The sequence below is a fragment of the Pituophis catenifer genome, unplaced genomic scaffold (assembly GCF_029215685.1).
Source record: "Pituophis catenifer annectens isolate HBS135680 unplaced genomic scaffold, rPitCat1.0.hap2 SCAF_7, whole genome shotgun sequence".
Lineage (NCBI taxonomy): Eukaryota > Metazoa > Chordata > Lepidosauria > Squamata > Colubridae > Pituophis > Pituophis catenifer.
Genome location: NW_027256887.1, coordinates 17,272,488 through 17,287,446, shown reverse-complemented (window position 1 = coordinate 17,287,446; position 14,959 = coordinate 17,272,488).

Here is a 14,959-nt window from a genome sequence, read left to right as displayed (position 1 = left end):
TGAACAGTATGTTTGGCTACTAGCTTCTTAGCCAAAGTCAGCTCAGATCCAATATTTGAGAAGAAGAATTATGCCTCCAAAGAAATATAGTAGTGAGGGAGACAACAACATAGAAATTCATAGGGATGGGGATATAAAGTGAATTATCTCACAAGTTAAGCTCAAAACCTACTGATTTCATGGACATATACATGTGGGGTTTTTTTTCTTGGCAACAGTACAGAACTGGTTTCCCATTGTCTTCTAGGATTTTTTTCTCAATTCCCCAATATCAGGTCTAACTGTACTTATCTTCTGAATCCAGACAAGTATGGCCAGTCAGCTTATCTGGAAATTGTGTTGAGACCGCCAAGGGGGGGGGAAAAAGAATTTGGTGTTGCCTTTTGAATAAACAGTGGCAAAACTGCAGTGGAAACATCTTAAGCTTTGATCTTCATCATGCCCTCAAAAAGCTGTGAAAAATCCAAGTCAGGAAGTACAAGTGTCAGATAAGAAAATCTGCAAACTGGAATTGGTATTATTGCTGGGCTATTGAGAAGAACAACAATCCTTCCCTGCCGTCTTGTGAGCACAGCCCATCTTCTCCCCATTTTCTAAAAACCTCATTTTTCTCAAGAAAGCCTGCATGGTTTTATGTGAGAGACAGATTGTATTTTGATGTTTGGGCCTCCATGCAAAAATCTCTGGACAACTTTGCCATTGTTGACCGGAGGGAGATGATTAAAAAAAAAAAAAAGACCTCAATGACTATAATCCTTTCTATTAGGCATATCAGGGAAAGGTTGCAATAGTGCTAACACCCATCTGTTTTCTCAATTAAACAATAAAAATGCTTACCTTGGACACCTTAGTATCAGCACAAGGCAACATGTGGACTTCTCAATTAACATCCCCCTTATTCCCATCAGTGCTCGAGGCTTTCTATTTTCTAAATTTCCAGATGCCAAAAAACAGCAGATGTTATGCCTGGTAGAAAGGCAAAATTCAATATTACCCTTTCCTCTCTGAAGTTGAAACCATGTTTCTGATTTTATAGAAAGATCTTACTCATTTTATAGCCTCTGGGACACTGTCCAAGGGGAATGTAGGATGGTAGCCTCAGTTATTTATTTTTTTTTAACTTTCCCCACTGAATTAAATTTATCTCATTTCTTCCTATACCCTTCAACTTTCATTTTCTAGAGCTTCTTGACAGGAATATGAAGTATCATATACTTTCAAGATTCCCCAGATTCATCTGCAGGACTTATTTGACCTGAGTCCCATCAATCATTCAATCAGCTTTTCGACCCCTTTCAACTGCAGTTTATGAACAACAATATCTCAAGTTGCAGGACATAAAAGTTTCTGGTTGACATGCCAAAGGAAAATTTGTCTAAGTCCTCTCCTGTCCTACACCTTCCTAAAGGAATTATAATATCCTCAGGAGACAAAAAAGAAGTTTGTGGCTGTAAGGCATATATTTGAACTGTTGGTTTCCTTGTGATCTGGGGCTGTTGCCTCCTAATCAATCAAAAAGAAGAGATGAAAAGGGATTAGCTATTTGGACAGTGGAAATTTATGGAGTCAAAGAAAGAAGCTTCAACTGAAGCAGAATTTTAATGCAGGAGTCCGTAAACAAACTTTGCTGGCACTGCAAATAAATTTTTACATAAGAGCCGGTTTACAAGGACAATATTAAGTAATTCTCTCCAAATATTGAAAACAAACAATATTTTGTTTTATTTATAGGTATCAGGTAGTACATGCTTTCAAAAAATTGCTTGTGATGTTATTTGCACGTATTTTAAGGACAGTTTGTAGGAAAATGTTTTCGGAGGAAATGCTTTATTTCATTATTTAACTTCTGTGTTACTGTGTGGTGACGCAGTGGTTAGAATGCAGTACTGCAGGCTACTTCTGCTGACTGCCAGCTGCCTGCAATTTAGCAGTTCGAATTTCACCAGGCTCAAGGTTGACTCAGCCTTCCATCTTTCCGAGGTTAGTAAAATGATTGTTGGGGGCAATATGCTGACTCTGTAAATTGCTTAGAGAGGACTGTAAAGCACTATGAAGCGATATATAAGTCTAACTGCTATTGCTATATTATTATTTTTAAAATTGAATTCTAGCATAAACTACAGAGTTAAAAAATAAGGAACCACAAATGATATGTTACTGCTAAAAAAAAAAGAGCATTTATCCTAAGAAATATCCTACATATGCACGCCATCCTTATACTTCTTTTTATGCACCCTATAAATAAGAACTAATGTAGTAGTTTCAGATTTACTGTTCAAGCATAATACCATGCTTCACTTATATGTATAGACAAGCAAGTGAAGCTTGATGTAGGAGTGGAACATCTACTGTGTTTTCCCAAAAATAGGACCCTGTCTTATATTTTTTTGAACCCCGAAATAAGCTCTTGGTCTTATTTTCGGGGAGGTCTTATTACTTTGGGGTGCGTGGAGCAAGATGGAGCTCCTCTTGCCGTCTTACCTGATTTCCAGCTCTGCATTTAAATATTTTCGGGGAGGGCTTATTTTTTGGGGGAGGCTTATTTTAGCGCATGCGCTCAAAAGCCCGATTGGGCTTATTATCAGCAGATGTCTTATTTTCGGGGAAACAGGGTATTTGATGCAGGCATCTTGAAACAGCAGGGAATTGTTACTTGCTCCCCACCCCCCACTATTAAAAACAAGTTTTTAATGGGCTGAAGTTACATGTGGAATTTTTCCATCTCAAAAGTCAGTATAAATTAGAGGAAAGTATTGTTTTACAACCTTGGTAGTACAGGGGTTTAAGGCACCCTGTTATTAAGCTTATTAAGACCAGCTGCCTGCAATTACTGCAGGGTTCGAATCTCGCCAAGGCTCAAGGTTGACTCAGCCTTCCATCCTTTCTAAGGTAGGTAAATTGAGGACCCAGTTTGTGGGGGCAATAAGCTGACTTTGTATAAAAATATACAAAAGTATGAAGGCTATTGCTTAACGCACTGTAAGCCACCCTGAGTCTTCGGAGAAGGGCGGCATATAAATCAAATTAAAAATAAAAATAAAAAAAGAAACCTAAAGTGGAGGGTATCCTAAACACACGGATGCTCAGGTAGTCTGTGACTGTGCTGCAGCTATAGGTATTATGGTAACTACCCCAGAAGAAATTCATCAATACAGTTTAGCAAATTCACTGCAGAGCCATTAGGTGCTACTATGGGAGTCTGCCTGAACTGATCCAAACCGGCTGAATACCACCTCTGCATGTGACACTGGGATGCTGCTTCACGCCACTCCATAAACTGCTGGCTTGTTTCCTCTTCACATTGGATAGACTGGGCTGAAGTTATGTTGGCCTGATCTTTCCTCTTCGCATTGGGTAGACTGGGCTGAAGCTATGCTGGCCTGATCTTTCCTCTTCGCATTGGGTGTTGTGGCCCCGCCCTCTGAGCCTGTCCCGTCGGAGGAAGAAAGCTCCGAGCATGAGGAAGAGGAGTCAGCCAGGCCTCCCTCTCCAGGCCCCTCCCCTCTGGCACTGTCTCAGGTGCCGGCCGAGGGAGAGGAGATTAGCAGGGAGACAGGTGGCTCTGATGAGAGCGGAGGAGAAACATCATTCCTGGATGCACGCCTCCGAAGGCGTGATAAACGATTGCAGCAGCTCAGGAGGCGTGCTAGGGATTAGAACTGAGTCACTGGACCACACCCCAGAGACTATATAATAGAGGGTGGTGGCCAGTGATCCCTGTGACGAACAAAACTAACCTTGGATAGTCACTAAAGCCTCGTCCGGAACTGCTGAGAGAAATATTATTCTGATTGGACTTTTTGTACGCTAAGTATCTTATCTTTCTGTTTTGTGGAAATAAACGCACTTGGCAGACGGTGTGTAAATCGCTGCCAAGTTGGAGATAAGACCTGGGTGTGTGCCAAAGTGTTTCCTTAACCCTCGGCTGGCTGTGTTTGTGTGTGTGTGTGGACGGGGACAGATCATCGGGTAGACTCCACTCCCTAAACTGCTGGCCTGTTTCCTCTTTGCATTGGGTAGACAGGGCCGAAACTACATTGGCCTGATCTTTCCTCTTCTCATTGGGTAGACCAGGATGACCCCTAGTACAGGATATAGGTTCCCCTGTTTGAGCAGGAGGAGACATCTAGAAGACGTCCAAAGTTCCTTCCAGCTCTATTCTGATTGATTGCTTGCTTGCTTGATACTGTGATGATTGTAAATCTGAGGTTAATTTGTAGGTCATTTTTTTCAGCACCATTGTAACTTTTAATGGTCATTATATAAATGGTCATAAGCCAAGGACAATCTGTAGGCCAACTTTCTCTCTTACATGGTTTAAATTACATACAGGTTATATTACCTTTTTCTGTCCTGAGGACTTTTTAAATAGTGTTAGTAACAAGAAAACAATATGATTTCTCATTGTAAGAGGAATTAGTGATGGTTGCTTAAATTAACCATATACATGCAGAGCTTCATTCCAGAAAGATTTGCGTTTACTTCCCAGGGTTATAATTACTTTTGCAAAGCTCTAGGGAAAATTTTGTCAATGAGGTTGATGCACCATTAAATTGCCTGAAGACAGGTGTTTTATAGTAGTCTGATGGATTTCCTCAAAGGTAAAGCATCCATAATTAATATATAGATTAATTCCAATGTTACTAACAAGCACATTTAGTAGAAGTGGATAATTATCTATAGTATTGTATTCAAGCATTTGGAATACACTGGGATCTCAGCATAAATAAATTATCAATGTCAACATCAATGGCAATTACTATACAGTTTGTATACTCTGCCAGCATTTCCCTTCATTGTTCTATTATTATTCAGAAAGTGTTGCTTTATATGGCCTTCATGCTGGTTATGATATTTTTTTTTCTTCCCTGTCACTGACTAAAACCAATTAGAGTTCAGGAACAACATGAACAAGCTTCATATAAAATTATCATTTTTCATATTAAAATGGCAGATCACCACCTGCTATTCTGGGAGTAGAGAAAAAGAATGGAACTCTATTTATTAGTGAACTAAACCATTCTGATGGACCCCTGCAATTAGAATTAACTGATGGTCGCCAAGAGCCATTTTGTTTTTGCTGTCTTTCTTCCTTAAATGACTACATAATTTATAGATGTTATATATCTGTCTATGCATTGGATTGAGTTCAGACCTGAAACATAAAGCTGATGGATGAATTCACAATAGATTTTTATTTGACTAGCCTGGAGAGGAGAAGGGTAAGGCCAATTGTACTGAAAAGCAAAGACATTATCTAAGTTTAATGCTGACTACAAACCCCTTATAAACTTTATGCATGAAAAAGTATATAATATATACTTTTATAATCTATAAAATCTTTTATGCATTATAGAAAAAAAGAAAAGCTAGGCTGTATCCATAGTGTAAGAGATTGGTGTATTGATGGCTGGTGATTGGCTGTTGTTTCCTTGTGCTGCCAAGCCCTTGGCCCCTAAGTCAGTGTGAAATCCAATTTTTTTTTACTACTGGTTCTGTGGCCATGGCTTGGTGGGTGTGGTGTGGCTTGGTGGGCGTGGCAGGGGAAGGATGATTGCAAAATCTCCATTCCCACCCCACTCTGGGGCCTTTCAGAGGTGCCATTTGCCGGTTCTCCGAACTGCTCAAAATTTCCACTACCGGTTCTCCAGAACCTGTCAGAACCTGGTGAATTTCACTCCTGCCCTAAGTACTTCCTATAGGAAGGTCCCACATAAATCACAGAATAGCCCAAAGCATGTATTTCAGTAGAGAGAAGTTCCCTGAAGATGGGCTCCAGCATGAGTCTGAAAGCTCGGAAGAGTAAATCTCCGGTTGCAGTGACTGACCCAGATTTGACCTTGCATCATTATGCTGGGACACATATATTTGCCTTCATTCATATAAGAGATTAGTTTACACTTATAACTGGCATAATATAAAGTCAGAATTCCTTCCTTCCTTCCTTCCTTCCTTCCTTCCTTCCTTCCTTCCTTCCTTCCTTCCTTCCTGTTTCTTTCTTCCTTTCTTAATTTAATTTAATTTAATTTAATTTCGAATTTATATACCGCCCTTCTCCCTGAGGACTCAGGGCGGTGTACAGCCAAGATAAAAAACATAGAATACAAATATTAAAACATTTAAAAGTATATATAAAATTTGGCCCAAAAAATTAAAAATCGCAGACTAATTAAAAGAATTTAAAAATTTTAAAAATTTCTTCTTAAGCCAACCCGGCTTGCTGAAAAAGATAGGTTTTCAGGGAACGACGGAAGGCATTGAGGTCCTGGATTCTTCTTATCTCCGGGGGCAACTGATTCCAGAGGGTGGGAGCCCCCACAGAGAAAGCCCTCCCCCTGGGGGCCACCAGCCTACATTGTTTGGCTGATGGCACCCTGAGGAGGCCCTCTCTGTGGGAGCGCACGGGTCGATGGGAGGTCGTCGGTGGCAGCAGGCGGTCTCGGAGATAGCTAGGCCCTATGCCATGGAGCGCTTTAAAGGTGATAACCAACACCTTGAAGCGCACCCGGAAGACCACCGGGAGCCAGTGCAGCTCGCGCAGGAGTGGTGTTACATGGGAGCGCCATGTTGCTCCCATCACTACCCGCGCTGCTGCATTCTGGACCAGCTGGAGCCTCCGGGTGCTCTTCAAGGGGAGCCCCATGTAGAGAGTGTTACAGTAGTCAAGGCGAGAGGTGACGAGGGCGTGAGTGACTGTGCACAGGGAATCCCGATCAAGAAAGGGCCGCAACTGGCGAATCAGGCGAACCTGATAAAAGGTCCCCCTGGTAACAGCCGTCAGATGTTCCTCCAAAGACTGCTGTCTATCCAGGAGGACTCCCAGATTGCGAGCCCTTTCAGTGGGGGCCAAAGACTCGCCCCCAATAGTCAGTGATGGAGTCAACTGACTATATCGGGATGCCGGGAGCCACAGCCACTCAGTCTTGGAAGGGTTGAGCCTGAGCCTGTTCCTCCCCATCCAGATCCGCACAGCCTCCAGGCACTGGGACATCACTTCAAGGGCATCGTTGGGGTGGCCTGGGGTGGAGATGTACAGCTGGGTGTCATCAGCGTACTGGTGGTATCTCACCCCAAAGCCACGGATGATCTCGCCCAGTGGCTTCACATAAATGTTGAACAGAAGGGGCGAGAGGACCGATCCCTGCGGCACTCCACAAATGAGAGGCCTCGAGGTCGACCTCTGCCCCCCTGCCAACACAAACTGCGACCGGTCGGAGAGAAAGGAGGAGAACCACCGTAACACGGTGCCTCCCACCCCCAACTCTTCCAGCCGGTGCAGCATGATACCATGGTCGATGGTATCAAAAGCCACTGAGAGATCTAATAGGACCAGAACAGAGGAATAACCCCTGTCCCGAGCCCTCCAGAGATCATCAACCAACGCGACCAATGCCGTTTCCGTGCTGTGCCCAGACCTGAAACCCGACTGGAACGGATCCAGATAGGATGTTTCCTCCAGGAATTGTGGAAACTGTTGCGCGACCACACTCTCAACAACCTTCGCAATGAAGCGAAGGTTGGAGACAGGACGATAGTTAGCCAATATTGCTGGATCCAGGGACGGCTTCTTGAGGAGAGGCCTCACCACCGCCTCTTTCAGGGCAGCGGGGAAGTGACCCTCACTCAAGGAAGCATTAATGACGCCCTGGAGCCAGCCTCGTGTAACCTCCCGGGAAGCCAGTACCAACCAGGAGGGACACGGGTCCAGTAAACATGTGGCCGCACTAAGTTTCCCCAAAATCCTGTCCACATCATCGGGAGTCACAGCATCAAACTCCTCCCAGATAACATTCTCAAGACTGTTCCTCGTCACCCTGCCCTGATCTACCCAGTCAGAGTCCAAATCCCCCCGGATCTGAGCGATTTTGTCATACAGGTATTGTCCGAAATCCTCCGCCCTGCCTTCTAAGGGATCCTCCCGCACTCCCAGATGGAGCAGGGCGCGGGTCACCCTAAACAGGGCGGCCGGACGATTCCCTGATGACGCAATAGAGGCGGAAAAGTAGTTAGACTTTGCCGTCTTTATCGCCACTAGGTAGGCCTTAATATGCGACCTTACCAGTGTTCCATCAGATTCAGCGAGACTGGCCCTCCAACCGCTCTCCAGGCGTCTTTTCCGGCGCTTCATTTCCCTCAGCTCCTCAGTAAACCAAGGAGCCACCCGGGATCGGCATCGGGTCAGAGGCCGCAAAGGCACAACTCGGTCCAAGGCCCCACCAGCCGCCCGATCCCAGGCGGCTACCAGGTCCTCGGCCGAGTCATGTGCTAGATCCTCAGGAAATGGCCCAAGCTCCGTCTGGAACCTATCAGGATCCATCAGGCGCCTGGGGCGGATCCATCTAATTGGGTCCGCCTCCCTGCGGCGAGGGGTCGCGGTTCGAAGATCTAGGCGAAGGAGTGAGTGGTCAGTCCATGACAAGGGTTCCATGTCTATATCCCCTATAACAAGACCACTCAACCACTGGCCAGAGACAAAAATCAGATCCAGAGTGTGACGTCCCCTGTGAGTAGGGCCATGAACTAACTGGGTCAGGTCCATGGCCGTCATGGAAGCCATGAACTCCCGAGCCACCTCAGACGTTTCACCAACAGATGGCAAGTTGAAATCACCCATGACTAAAAGCCTGGGTGTATCTACTGCCACCGTGGCTACCACGTCGAGTAGCTCAGGAAGGGCTGTTGCCACGCGGCAGGGAGCCAGGTACGTAAGCAACAAGCCCATCTGAACCCCACGGCCCCACCTCACAAGGAGGGACTCACATCCGGCTATCTGAGGCACAGTGGTCTCCCTCGGATCCAGATCCTCGTTAATAATAACCGCCACCCCCCCCGCCCCTCCCCTGGGCCCTCGGCTGATGGAATGCTCTGAAGCCTGGTGGTTACATTTCAACCAGAGGGACGCCACCCTCCGGGCCCAACCAGGTCTCCGTAATACCCGCCAGGTCCGCTCCTCCCTCTTGTATAAGATCGTGAATGAGGGGGGCCTTATTAACCACGGACCTGGCATTGCATAACATCAGCCGAAGGCCCAGATCCTGAGTATCTAAGCCACCTAGTCTCCAAGAGGAGCCATGGGGACCGGGGCAAGCAATTGCTCTCAAACAGCGAGTGCGAGCCCCCAACACATGATATGGTCCCCTGCTCCCGCCATATCTGCCCCTCCCATCTACCGTGCCGATGGTACAGACCTCATAGGTATCGTCCCCCATCCCTTTCCCAGTCCCTCGACCAACACCTCCCAAATCGTTACCCTGTGCCGGGCTCGGCTCTGACCCTGGTGGATTTCCCCCCCCATCCCCCAGAGTCTTCTTCCCAATTTCTCTAGAAAGATCATTACAAACCCCGCTCCCAGAACCCCTTAAAATCTTAAAAAATTTCCCTAAAAAACCCCACAAATTCTTCCTTGCTCCATGCCATCTCTCTGGACTCCAAAGTCCGTCATCGAGATAGGCCCTCGATAATGTGGAGGGCCAAACCTGCGAGTGGGGAGAATCTCGCAGGGCGAGGAGTTCCGACACCGAATACATATAATCATCAGGGGAGACAGAGTCCAAGGGAAGGGAGTACCGCTGATGTTACAAACATAGGGAGAATTCTAGTCCATGGTTAGGCCATCAAGCCCATTGTCCTCTCACGACAATGGCCAAGGAGGTGCATATCCTTCGACCCCGGAGGTTTCCAGGGCAGCCATGCTCTCACCTAGGCCACCCATGGAAACTCTGATGGAAATCCGGGCGTGAAGATAGCCATAGTCCGCCTCCCACTGGCCTTATGTCCATAGAACCAGTATCCCTCCTGGGATTAGTAGCATCCGGGGGTCCAAGTATCCTGCTCAGAAGGAGGTTTAAGTTCGTAAATTCTTCCTCTCTTCTCCTCTCCTCTCCTCTCCTCTCCTCTCCTCTCCTCTCCTCTCCTCTCCTCTCCTCTCCTCTCCTCTCCTCTCCTCTCCTCCCCTCCCCTCCCCTCCCCTCCCCTCCCCTCCCCTCCTCTCCTCTCCTCTCCTCTCCTCTTCATTTGTTGGCCATGTTTTTCCTTCCTTCCTTCCTTCCTTCCTTCCTTCCTTCCTTCCTTCCTTCCTTCCTTCCTTCCTTCCTCCTCTCCTCTCCTCTCCTCTCCTCTCCTCTCCTCTTCATTGTTGGCCATGTTTTTCCTTCCTTCCTTCCTTCCTTCCTTCCTTCCTTCCTTCCTTCCTTCCTTCCTTCCTTCCTTCCTTCCTTCCTTCTTTTCTTTATTCTAAATATTACGTTCTATTCATAAAATCTTCATTAAGGTTTCTTTCGACTTCCTGAAGGACTCAGAGCTGTTCAAATGTGAAATGGTTCTATGGTTCTCACAACTGATAATTATTCAGTTTTATTATTTACGTCCAAGAGAAAAGACTTAGCAAAAAATGGAAGATTTACAAATCCATTCCTCAGAATTTTTAACACTTCTTTACATCTCTTCAAGAACAGGAAAAATGCATCCTGGTGTACACTATTCATCACTATATAGATTTATTTGTGTAATTTCTCCAATTACCCTCACCTGATTGCATATTTTTGCATCATAAAAAATGTCACAATATACTGAAAAGGACACGTTTGGGTATGTGTTGCAAGCCAGTGAATTTATTTAGCAGGGCCAAAATTAGAAATTTTCATAATTAAGTTCAGCAATGACGAATGCTTTGAATCTCCCTGGTTGCCAATATTTTCTCTCCCTTATTTGCATTGTAACATTTTAGGGATAAAGACTTTCAGGAAGATAGAAGGCTGATATTGGTTCCAAAATACCAATGCTTTCCTGCCAGCTTTGTGGTATTTGGCTCTTAGGTAGCTAGAACTCAATGGAGAAGTTTAATGGCTATCATTTTTGGCTGGCCATTAACTCCTTCCATTTCCATTGTAAAATTAATCATCAAAGACCAAAGCATTATCTCAGCAGTTGGACCATGTTCTATAAATATAGAATACAGGCTGAGATTCCTTTTGTGAGATAAAACTTAAGTCAATTTTGCATCAGTGCTGGAAATGAGCTTCAGAATCTGTTTAGTGCTTTGATCCAGATGATAGGAGAAAGAATGTCTAAGACATCTCTTTGCCATCTCCATCTAATTCTGCAGAAAGTCTTGTGGTTTGCAGAAACTTACTAAGAGGTCAAATATGAAGCAGAAGAGGAGAGGGAAAACAGCAATTTTAATGACTACACCTCTCAACTAAGACAGGAATCAAATTATCTTTGAGAAGATAACATCAAAGTCTTATAAATCAAGACAAAGGTGCCTGTTTTCTAGAGGAAACAGAATATGCCTTCCAGAACCTCAGCTAAATAGAGGGGCAAAGGTACTTAAGATATTATTTTCTGGCTCACTCAAAGTGCAGTTAATAAATCCTCTATATAACAGTGAAGGACTGAAGAATATACTTCCTCCTAAAAATTCTCTTCAGTTAAAAAGTGGAAGGGGGAAAAAAACAGGAAGGTTTTAACCAGGAAGTAACGACACCCGGGCAGAGCATCGCTACCGGTTCTCCGAACCACCTGCCAAAATCGCTACTGGATCGCTTGATCCGGTCCGAACCGGGAGCATTTCACCCCTGGTCAGAGAGACTCCCAGGATTCCAAATGCCTAATAACTCGGGACTGAATTGAATACAATGAATTGCCATGGGCTAATATAAACACAGCACTACAGGCAATCATTGGTAAGGAGCCTTCCTCCCTGATTTTAAAAGCAAAGTTAAGCAATTGTTCATCCTTCTTTCCCCATCCCAAAATCTTGTCCCAGCAGTACCATGAATTAGAAGATCTCAAAAAGGACAATATCACCTTAACATTCTATAAGTTATTCTTATAGAATATTGGTTAAATTATTGGCATAAACATTGATGGCTTCAATGTTACCAAAGAATGTAAATTTTGCTGGTCAATTACCAAAATGAAGGACTATAAGTCCATTTATTCTATGACTGATGTCAATTGCATACCTTTAAAATTGACTTTCCCTGTTATACTCTGCTGCACATGAATGCTGCAGACGATAAGCTTTCATTATCTTGACAACCGAGTTTGAATTGTATCTGGATCCTTCCTCCTGCAGTCCTAGGAAAAATGCAGAGAAGAGTGACAAAAGTAGTGGAGGATTAAATCCTATGAAGAATGGTTAAAGGAAGTAGGTATGCTTAGCCTAAAGAAGAGAAAGTCAAGGCATGACATGAGACTACTCTTCCAATACTTGAAGGGCTGTCACAGAAGAAAGAATAATTTATATCACCACAACAATAGAGTGTAGGATAAGAACCACGGGTAGACATTTTTCAGAAATGAAGAGGAATTTCCTGTTCATGAGAGATACTAAGCAATGAAACAGGCTGCCTCCTGAAACTGTGGGTTGTGCACAGTGGTGGGATTCAAAAAAATTTACTACTGGTTCTGTGGGTGTGGCTTGGTGGGTGTGGCATGGCTTGGTGGGCGTGGCTTGGTGGGCATGGCAGGGCAAGGTTACTGCAAAATCTCCATTCCCTCCCCACTCTAGGGCAAGGATACTGCAAACTTTCCATTCTCTTCCCACTCCAGGGCAAGGATACTCCAAAATCTCCATTCCCTCTCCACTCCAGGGGAAGGTTACTGAAAAATCCCCATTTCTTCCCGATCAGCTGGGACTCGGGAGGCAGAGAATAGATGGGGGCGGGGCCAGTCAGAGGTGGTATTTACCAGTTCTCCAAACAACTCAAAATTTCCGCTACCAGTTCTCCAGAACTGGTCAGAACCTGCTGAATAGCACCGATGGTTCTGCATGACTGGAGGTTTTAAAGCAAAACTAGTCAACAATTTGTTTGAAATGGTATGGAGATTCCTGTCCTAGGCAGGGGACTGAAGTAGAAAATCACTAAGATCCCTTCCAATCCTATGATTCATACAGATAAGGACGAAATGTAGAAAATGAGGATTTCTTTCAGAATGATTGCTTCACATTTTAAATTCAAGAAAATAAAATATATCTTTTGGTGCCACCTGACATTTAAGTCTAATGGTCTTGCCTTCCCTACCTCATTCCAGATGACATGGAGAAATATGAACACTAGCTAGATTTGGCTTGTAGTTATCAGTGGTGGAATTAAATTTCTTTTACTACTGGTTCTGTGGGCGTGGCTTGGTGGGCGTGCTGTGGCTTGGTGGGCGTGGCTTGGTGGGCATGGCAAGGGAAGGATATTGCAAAATCTCCATTCCCAACCCACTCCTGGGGCCAGCCAGAGGTCGTATTTGCCAGTTCTCTGAACTACTCAAAATTTCTGCTACCGGTTCTCCAGAACCTGTCAGAACTTGCTGAATAGCACCCCTGGTAGTTATAGTTTGCCCTGGCATAGATTCACCAGGATAAAATGCCTGTATTTAATCGCAGCAGAATTTGTGGCAGAATTATTATGTCTCTATTTTGAACTCACAGAAAATGTTTAAGGGAAATGGAGCTAGATACAAAACCCTTTGAATATAATAAGTAGGCATACAATCTGAATCAAGGGATTCTGAATATGGATGTCTAGTTTTCTGAATTGATATGTCACATTATCACCTTTGAATATTTAAATAAAGGGCATCTTTAGAGTGGCAATAATGGTAGTGAGAAAAAAACAGCAAATTGTTGGTTTTATTGATGCCTTGCCTTGATGATGTCAATATAATATAGTAAATATGTGTACATGGATATGGATCAGGGGTGGGTTCTACTTACCTTTACTAACGGTTCGCAATGGGATTGCATGCACACCTTGCTTCTGCGCATGCGCAGATCGCTGATGACGACATCCGGGACGATGGGTGGGGCCTCTCGCCGGTTTTACTACCGGTTCTTGCGAACTGGTCTGAACCGGGGGCAACCCACCACTGTTATGGATGTAAATATGAATGTAATATTCTATAGAAATTTCTACAGAAATTAGTCATTATGTGGAAACAGCTAATGGATATCCAGATAGGAGCTAGCTGATAATGCTCAGCTGGAGAAAAATGCTCAACTGTTGCTGTCTAGAGGGATAATCACAGACTACATCATTCCAGAGAAGGCTTTGATCTCCAGATTTCTTATATTCATGTAGCATTTATCTCCATGGTCAACCTTGTTTTATAGAATTCACGAGATCAATGTGAGTACTCCTGCTGAACACAAAGCATGACTGTGACTTGGTTTTGTCTGCCCAGAGGATACATCAGTGCCTCAGTTAGCCTCTGCCTGTGCTGTTTAGAATAACCCATCCATTTTTAATGTATTTCTTCTTATTTTATTTCTTTATTTCTCCAGAGATTTACAAGACCGCCTTTCATCAGTAATCCAGTAATCCTGCAGAAAATGTCATATCATATTGCCTTTTTCAAAAGATACCCTTGGAGTAAGGAATCAAATAGAAATAGAGCCAATTAAACAAGTAGGTTATTTGAAACATTATGGACAGAGACTCAAACAAGTGCCTTCTGTGGGGAAAAAAAATCTTCCACATCAAGCTTTGCCTTGCTTGTCCGATGGAGTCAGACAGAACTAGTTTATTATGTAGCCAGGGTAATAAGAGACAGAAATTTGGCAAACATCTGTTGGCAGAGCAAGAAGATTATGAAGATGCATTCACCTCCCACACAAATGTAAATGTTGCTGATGGTAATGAACTTGAGAAATTGTTTGTATGGACTGCAATGTGTCACTTTCTGCTTAGCTCAGGGGTCAGCAACTGTGGTCTGAAGTCATAACCAGCCTTTGGGTTAATTTTAACAGCTCATTTTCCCCATGCAAATAATTGAGAACTCTGGCATGACTCTTTGAGTTTTAGCTTTTTCCTTAAGGAGAAGGAGGAGATGAAAAATTAACATAAGGAAAAGAAAGACAAAATTAAAATGCCAGAAACAGAAACAGAAAAATGAATGGTTTTGATCCCTTTTGATCTTTTGTTGCTTAAGTCCCATCTACCATTTCTATTTTATTCAGTTACTT